Genomic DNA, 8,576 nt, shown 5'->3' on the forward strand with positions numbered 1-8,576 from the left:
CCACACAGAGTTATTTCTATAGTAACCCAAAAAAAGAATGCATTTTTAAGAGGTAATTGTTTTAGGTGTTAAAACATCACAAAAGTAGATGGAAGTTTGATGCTTTATATAAGCAAAATATATTTATGACATCATATATCTGTCCTTTTGCAAACTAAGTAATATGTATGTTTGTGTATTTTAATTTAAATATATGTGAATTTAAAAACATTTTAGAGAAGCTAGCATATTATATTTTATTTCAGTATGTCTAATTTTTTTAAACCTGTCTTTATACCTTAAAATCTAACATTTCTTATATATTTCACAAATGTCCATTTATTCTTGATCAATTATAAAAACTATATTATTTATTTTCTGTGTATGCATGTTAGAGGATGGGAAGTTTTTCGGTGTGGGGGGTGAAAGCCTAAGGAATTTGTGTAGAGTTGGAAAAGCCTGAAGCATTTTCTTATTTTTTTCCCTTTGTTTCTCTCCATACAGAATTTAAAACCACATATAGTGAACTTCTCAATGCTTTATACTTTAAAAGTTAGAATCTAAATCTGAATCTAATTTTTAAAAATTTTTTCTATTTTCATCGTGAGGGAAATTGAAAATTAAAACTTTAAACTCCTAATTTTTCCTGAGACCCCTCGCTACGAGAAACAGCCCCTCTTCCCTGTTGGAGCAGGTAAATTTCCACTTGCCTAAATGATGACCATGCATGAGGAACTTGTTCTATAGGAGACACTAGTTCTTCTTAAACTCTACCCTCATTATCTCTCGTTGTTTCTCTATCTATAACCAACTGCTATTTCTGTCAGGCCTAAGGGAAAGAGACATTTAGAGATATAGAGATAGAAATATATAAAGACATTACATATATGTGTGTGTGTGTGTGTGTAATTTGCACTTTTTGCTCATTCTAAGAAGGTCATTCAAACATCTCTTTCCAAGAATACTCAACACTAGTTTTCAAATGTGTTTCTTTCTAGTCTCTGACTATATGCACTATTTTAAATTCTGTTTGCTGGAGTGAATTATTTTCAACTGTCCCCCTAATGCAAGCCCTGAGCAAGGTGGTAATGGTACTGCTGTCCACTTTCGAGTAATGCCAGCATGTTGCTTGGAATTTTCTGTAAATGAGACCCAATTTTTTCTTCATCAATTAACTGTCCATGGTGAACACCTAAGGAGGCCATAGATGTGAACTGAGACAGTGGCAGTGATATGGCAAAAAAAAGTATGCGTGTGAATTGTAATCACTTGCACATGCAATACTTATGTATGCCTTGAAGAACTGCTTGAGTCAGTTCTTGTATGTATAATTTCCACTCTATGATAGAATGAAGTTTTGTACACCCATCTTCATGGCCTTGTGAGCCAGACAATGACCAGTTTACAGTACAAAGCTCATGTCACATGAAAACTTGGTGGCCTGTGGGCAAGCATTCAGTTCCTACCAGGGCCAATATCAAGCCAAAAATTTTAAAAAGATAAAACCTTTCTGCAAAGAGGGTGAAATCACTTTGTCCCAAAATTCCAAAAGTCTACACTATTAGTTATTTAAAGAAACCTGGCAAAGTTTCACCCATTATTGCCGTATTTGATATCATTAGCCCTGTTGACTCCTGTGGTTCAACTATTCAAGCAGCTGGTGTGGCAACCGTGGAATATTGCAGAAGTTTCTCTCTCTCTCTCTCTCTCTCTCATACTGAAAAAAAAAAATCCAAACAACAACGAAAACTTTCTTTTATATGTTGTTAAATGAAACTAAACTAATTTTTTAAAAACTACTTTATTATGTAATTAATCTTGAAAAACCAAGGGAGATTAGGTTGCCACTGCATGGTAGAGACAGAGGTATGTGTCTAAAACTCCAGAAATGTTTTGCAACTCCACTTAGTCCCTTCATGTCTGTGGTCAAAGCTAAATGGAAGCTACAACCCCCCAGTGCAGACAGAACTACAAGTCTACCAGGACTTTCAGTAAGCAGGGTTTGGATCACCCCAACAGTAAAGTTTATGACTGAGCACACAACTAGCAAAGTTTGTGACTGAGCACAAAGGGGACGTAGAGTAGGAAGCAGAAGACAAGAGTTTTAAGTCCATGGCCAGATATGTCTTAGGCAGAACTCTTCAGACAGCCCCATGATCCAACTTGCAGGAGTCTCCCTTGAGTGTGGGGCAGACTGTGGATACGATGGATTTCAATCTCGTGGTTTAACTGCATCCTACAACAGCTAAGTTTCCAGCATTTGATGGATGGCATTAAGGTTCCATTATTGGCATGTCAGTTCATCTATGGGCTGATTACATGGGATGCCTCTGACAACCAGAGAAAGACTTTGAAAGGGGAGGTGGGATCTTTCTTGAGAAAGATTCTTCTCTTAACTCTGAAGAAGTAAGGAGGTAGGTTGTGAGGAAGCCAAGTCAGTAAGACCTGTGAGTGGCATCTGATCTGAGTGTGACCCTTGCTCAAGAGACAAGAAAGCAGAGCACCCACACGTAGTTGAATTCTGCCAACAGTCACATGAGCTGGCAACAAGACACAGAGCTCCAGAAAGAAGGGGCATCTGGGTCTCATCTTGATTTTTAAGCTCGTGAGAACATAAACAGAAAACCCTGATGTCCTGCATCCAATACTGAATAACAGGCCCGTGAGAAAACTGACAGGACTGTGAGCTAATAAATTAGCAAGTTAAATTTTGTGTTAATTTGCTATAACAATAAAAAAATTAATATCCACTAGGTCCATGTGTGGAAATTAAAGCAGTAGGATTGCATGACTTTTTGAATTTGGGTGGATATATTTGTATGTGTTCATTTTTCCTCCTGTTATTTTTTATTTATTGATTTATTGCTTTTTTGAATTTTAAGGATGTGAGGTACAATTCAGGATTCGATATACAAATGGTCATTGTACAGGGAAAGTTTGGGCCTCACCTGAGTTCCCACTTCACCTGGTTGGAGATCAGGAACGCGTATCGATGGAGTATGCCCTCCCCTCCCTGGCAGTTTCCCACTACTGTCGACCCCTTTTTTATAGTATATGATAATTGTTCAGGGTCTGCTGATGAGTGAGAACCTGTGGTACTCAGTTCTTTATTTCTTGATAGATCACGGAGTATGATAGACTCTAAATCCATCCAAGTTGCTGCCAAGTCCGTAACTTTGTCCTTCTTCGTGGCTGTGTAATAGTCCATCATGTATATGTACCAGTTTTTTTAATCCTGTCCTCTTTTGATGGGCAGCACAGTTTCTTCTATGTTCTTGCTATTGCAAATAATGCTGCATTAAACAAGCATGTGCAGGTATCTTTTTCATAGAGTGATTTGAGTTCCTCCAGGTATAGTCCCAGGAGGGGGATTGCTCCATCATATGGAAAGCCAATTTTTAGATCTTTTAGGAATCTCCACACTGTTTTCTAGAGACGTCGTACTAGTTTACCTTACCAGCAGCAGTGCAGAAGTGTTCCTTTTTCTCCATATCCTCTTCAGCATCTGTTGTTTTTTGAGTTATTGATGATGGCCATCCTGACTGGAGTTACGAGGTATCTCAGTGTGGTTTTAATTTGCATTTCTTTGGTGAATAGTGAGAATGAGCATTTTTTTCATGTATCTGTTGGTTGCTCATACGTCTTCTTTTAAGAAGTGTCTATTCATACCTTTTGTCCACTTTTTAATAGGGTTATTTGCTTTTTTCTTTTTGGCATGCTTGAGTTCCTTGTAGATCCTAGATGTCAGGTCTTTGTCAGATATGGAGTGGACAAATATTTTTTTCCCAGTCTGTGGGCTGTCTTCCCGCCTCTCTTGATGGTTTATTTTGCTTTGCAGAAGTTTTTCAGTTTTATAACATCCCTCTTATGGCATGGGAACTTGGGATTTTGAGCACTAATTGGTTGTCTATTCCAATTTCTGTAAAGGTGTCTCCTGCATTTAGGTGTTTGATCCATTTAGAGTTGGATTTTGTGTAGGGTGATAGTTAGGAGTCTTGTTTTAATCTTCTGCATGTGATCAGTCAGTTTTCCCAGCACCATTTACTGAATAGATTCTCCTCTCCCCAGTGGTTGCTAGTGGAAGCTTTGCTGAAGATGAGTTGGTTGAGAAATTGAGGCTTTGCTTCCAGAATCTCTATCCTGATCCATTGGTCTATATGCCCACTCTTGTACCAATACCAGACTATGTTGCTTATTGTCGTTTTATAGTAAAGATTAAATCTGAACGTGTGATACCTCTTGCTTTGCTTCTTTTGTTGAGGATTGTTTTGGCTATTCCTGGTCATTGATGTTTCCATATTAATTTCTGTATTGCCATTTTTAAGTCTGAGAAGAATCATGTTGGGAATCTCTGGGTATTGTGTTAAATCTGTAGATTTCCTTGGATAAGATGGACTTCTTAACAATGTTGATTCTCCCAATCCATGAGTTTGGAATAAATTTTCCATTTACTTGTGTCATCTTTGATTTCTTTGAGCAGTGTTTTATAGCTTTCATTGTAAAGGTCTTTCACCTCTCTGGTTAGGAAGATGCTGAGGTATTTCATTTTTTGTTGTTGTTATTGTAAATGAGATTGTTCTTTTTATTTGGTTCTTTTTCTTTTTGTTATTAATGCATAAGAATGTGACTATCTTTTGCATGCTGATTTTGTACCCTGAGACTTTGCCAAAGTCCTTTATCAGTGTAAGAAAGTTTTTGACAGATTCTCTTGGATTTTTGAGGTATAGAATCATATCATCAACAAAGAGGGATAACTTGGCTTTCTGTGTTCCTATTTGGATACCCCTGATTTCCTTCTCTTGTCTGATTGCTCTAGCTAGGACCTCCAACACTATGTTGATCGAGAGGGCTAAAAGTGGGCAGCCTTGTCTTGTTCCATTTTTCAGGGGAAATGCTTTCAATTTTCATCTGTTTAGCAGTATGTTGGTTGTGGGTTTATTATAGATGGCTCTTAGCATTTTGAGCTATGTTCCCTCTATGCCTGGGTGTTCAAGGGTTTATATCAAGAAGGGTGCAGGGTTTTATCAGAAACTTTTTCTGCAACTAATGATATAATCATGTGAGTTCTATTTTTACATCTGTTGATGTATTTCATTAAAATTACGGTCTTGCATATGTTGAACCAGTCCTTCATCCCAAGGATGAAGCCTACTTGGTCATGGTGGATGATTTTTGATATGTGTTGTATTCAATTTGTTAGAATCTTTTTGAGTATTTTTGCATCTATGTTCATCCAGGATATTGGCCTGTAGTTCTCTTTCTTAATTGGATCTTTACCTGGTTTGGGTATCAGTGTGATGTTAGCTTCATAAAATGACTTGAGGAGAGTTCTCTCTTTCTCAACTTCTTGGAATACTTTCAATAGAATTGACAGCAGACCCTCTTGCATGTTTTGTAGAACTTTACTAGAAAGCAGTCTGGTTCAGGACTTTTTTTTGTAGGTGGTTTTCTTATTTTGGAGTCTATTTCTTGGGTTGTTATTGGTATATTTAATGTCTCAAGTTTTCCTTGTTTCAACCTTGGGAAGTTGTGTGATGTCAGAAAGTTCTCCATTTCATTTAGTTTTTCAAGTTTGTCTCCATAGAGGTGTGCATAGTAATCTCTGATAATTTTTTGTATTTCTTTGTAATCCGATAGGATTTTGCACATCTGATTATGTTTATTTTGGCTCTTTCTCTCTTTTTCTTGGTCATTCTGGCTAGGGGTCCATCAATTTGTTTATCCTTTCAAAGAACTAGCTTTGTGTTTTGTTGATTTTTTTTCTGATATTTTTGTTTGCTGTGTCCTGTATTTGAGCTTTTACTTTGGTGATCCGGACTCTTCTGCTGAAGTTAGGGTTCTGGTGATCTTGTCTTCCCAGCTCCCTTAGGTGATTTGTTAGGCTGCAAACTTGTGATATTCCATTTTTTTGATATGTGTTTGTAAGGAAATGAATTCCCCTCTCAGTACTGTTTTTTATGACATCCCAGAGGTCTAAGTAAGATGCATCTCTATTTTCATTTGTTTACAGAAATATTTTATTTTCTGCTTTGATTTCTGTGTTGACCCAGGAGCTTTTCAGCATCATGCTGTCTAGTTTCCATGTTTTTGTGCATTTTGGGGGAATTTTATTAGTGTTGATATTTATTATTTATTCCACTGTGGTCTGAGAAGCTGCATGGAAGTATTTCAAGCTTATGAAATTTGCTTATGCTTGATTTATGGCCTAGGATATGGTCAATCTTGGGATAAGTTCCATGTGGTGATGAGTAGTATGTATATTCTGTGGTTATTGGGTAGAGTGTTCTGTAGGTATCTATTAAGTCCATTTGGTCAAGAATCAAGTTGAGGTTCCAGATCTCCTTGTTGTTTTTACTTCAGTGATCTATCTAGTGTTGTTAGTGGGGGTATTTAAGTCCCCAACTGTGATAGTGTTAGAGTCAATATATTTTTTTAGTTTACCTAGTAGCTATTTTATAAAAGTCGATGTTCCTATGTTGGGTACATATATGTTTAGGATGGCTACTTATTGTTGATAGATTGAACCTTTATCATTATATAGGGATCTTCCATATCTTTTTAACTTTTTGATAGCTTAAAGGATATTTTTTTCTGATATTAAGATTGCAATTCCTGCCTTCTTTTGTGTTCCATTCACCTGAAAATTTGTTTTTCATTTTCTCACTTTGAGTCGGTGAGTATCCATTCTGGTGAGATGGATCTCCTGGAGACAGCATATTGTTGCATCATGTTTTTTATCCAGTTTTCCATTCTATATCTTTTCAGTGGTGTATTTAGTCCATTCATGTTTAGGCTAATTATTGAGATATAAGAGTTTATCCTTATCATGAGGCTATTATAGAATTTGTTGTTGGTGTTTATTCACTTATTTGTTTGCTGGTTTTCTTTTGATTTTGGGGTTGATATATGTGTGTATTTTCAATGTTTTTCCTGCATTCTTGGGAAAAGCATGGTGTTTCTTTCTTTCTTTTTTCTTTCTTTCTTTCTTCTGTGCTTAATACTCTCTTAAATGTTTCTTATAGAGCTCTCTGGAGGTGGCAGAAACTCTTAGGGATTGAATGTCTGGGAAGGATTTTAGTTCTCCATCGCTGATGAAACTTAGCTTAGCTGGGTAGGAAATCTTTGGTTGGAATTGTTTATCTTTGAGAACTTTGAAGATTGGACTCCAGCTTCCTCTAGTCTGAAGTGTTTCTGTAGATAAGTCTACTCCTATTCTAACTGGTCTTCGTTGATAGGTGGTCTGACCTTTTTCTCTCAATTACTTTAGGAATTTTTCTTTTATACCTACTTTATGTAAGCAAATTACTGTGTGTCTTGGGGTTGGTATTCTCATTTGATGTTCACATGAGTTCTCTGAAGCTCTTGTGTTTGAATGGTCATGTCTCTGATGTGGGAGGTTTTCTTGGAAAATTTCATGGAATGTTTTTCCCAGGATGGTCTCTGTCTTTCTATCTGCCTCAGGAATGCCAATTTAGCATAGGTTCAGCTTCTTAATACAATTGCACATCTTTTGGAGACTGTGTTCCATCTTTTAAAACTTATTTACTAAGTTTTTAACAGTTTGAGTTAGTTCCATATTTTTGTCCTCAAGCTCTGAGATTCTTCTGCTTGGATAATTCTTCTTTCCATGCTTGCCAGTTTGGGGTGTTTTATTTTATTTCATGTACTGTATTCTTTATTGCTGTTATCTCAGTTATCAACAACTTCATTCTTTTCTCTGGTCTGTCTTCATTGCTATTCATTCACTCTATTAATATCTTGATATCTGGGTTTGTGGATTAAGGTCAGTCATTCTGGGGGCTCTTCATTATTTGAGTTCTGAAATCTGTATTTTCAGGTGCCGTTCCAGGAATCTGGATGGGACCAGTGTTCTGCTTTTGGTTCTTCTTTTGTGACAGTTTCTATCCCCCCCCCACTTTAATTCTGTCGTTCAGTGATGGGGGATAGCTTTCATTTCTGTTTGCTCAATTCCCTATTCTTTCTTATGTGAATTGTCTAGATTTTTTTCAATTTTGAAACCATAGTGGATATGTTGGACTGTGCTTTTGCATTTTTGAGATTTGATTAAGGTTTGATAGGGGAAGCTGTGGTTCAGAAGCCATCTGCAGAGTACAGTACCCACTGACAGGTGTGTGGTCCCCTGGAACCCACTTTCCTCTACCTTACAATATGTCCATGCAATGGAGGCATATGTATACCTCTTAAAAGCAAAACCAGATTTTAAAAAGGAAAAGTGTTAAAAAGGAAGAAGAGAAGTGAAAGAAAGATGAAGAGAGGGAAGAAGAAGAAAAACAGACAAAGACACCAACTAATAAAAAAAGAAAAAGAAAAAAACAAACATACAAGCAAACAAAAAGAAAGCCTGATGATTCCCTCACCCTCAGAAATATCCATACACAAACAGAAAAATGAAAAATCTAAAAAAAAAAAAACCAATAAATTAACAAAAACAAAGCAAATATGGAAACATAAACAAAAACAGAAAAAAAAGAGCTTCTTCTGTGGCCATTTCTGAAACTTCAGATTCCTTTCCTTTTTTTTTCTTTTTACTGGTGGGTCCCAAGCACCACCACTAATTTTGGCTGCCACCACAATAG

This window comes from Carlito syrichta, unplaced genomic scaffold (assembly GCF_000164805.1).
Source record: "Carlito syrichta isolate Samal-C Ts95f unplaced genomic scaffold, Tarsius_syrichta-2.0.1 Scaffold308204, whole genome shotgun sequence".
Lineage (NCBI taxonomy): Eukaryota > Metazoa > Chordata > Mammalia > Primates > Tarsiidae > Carlito > Carlito syrichta.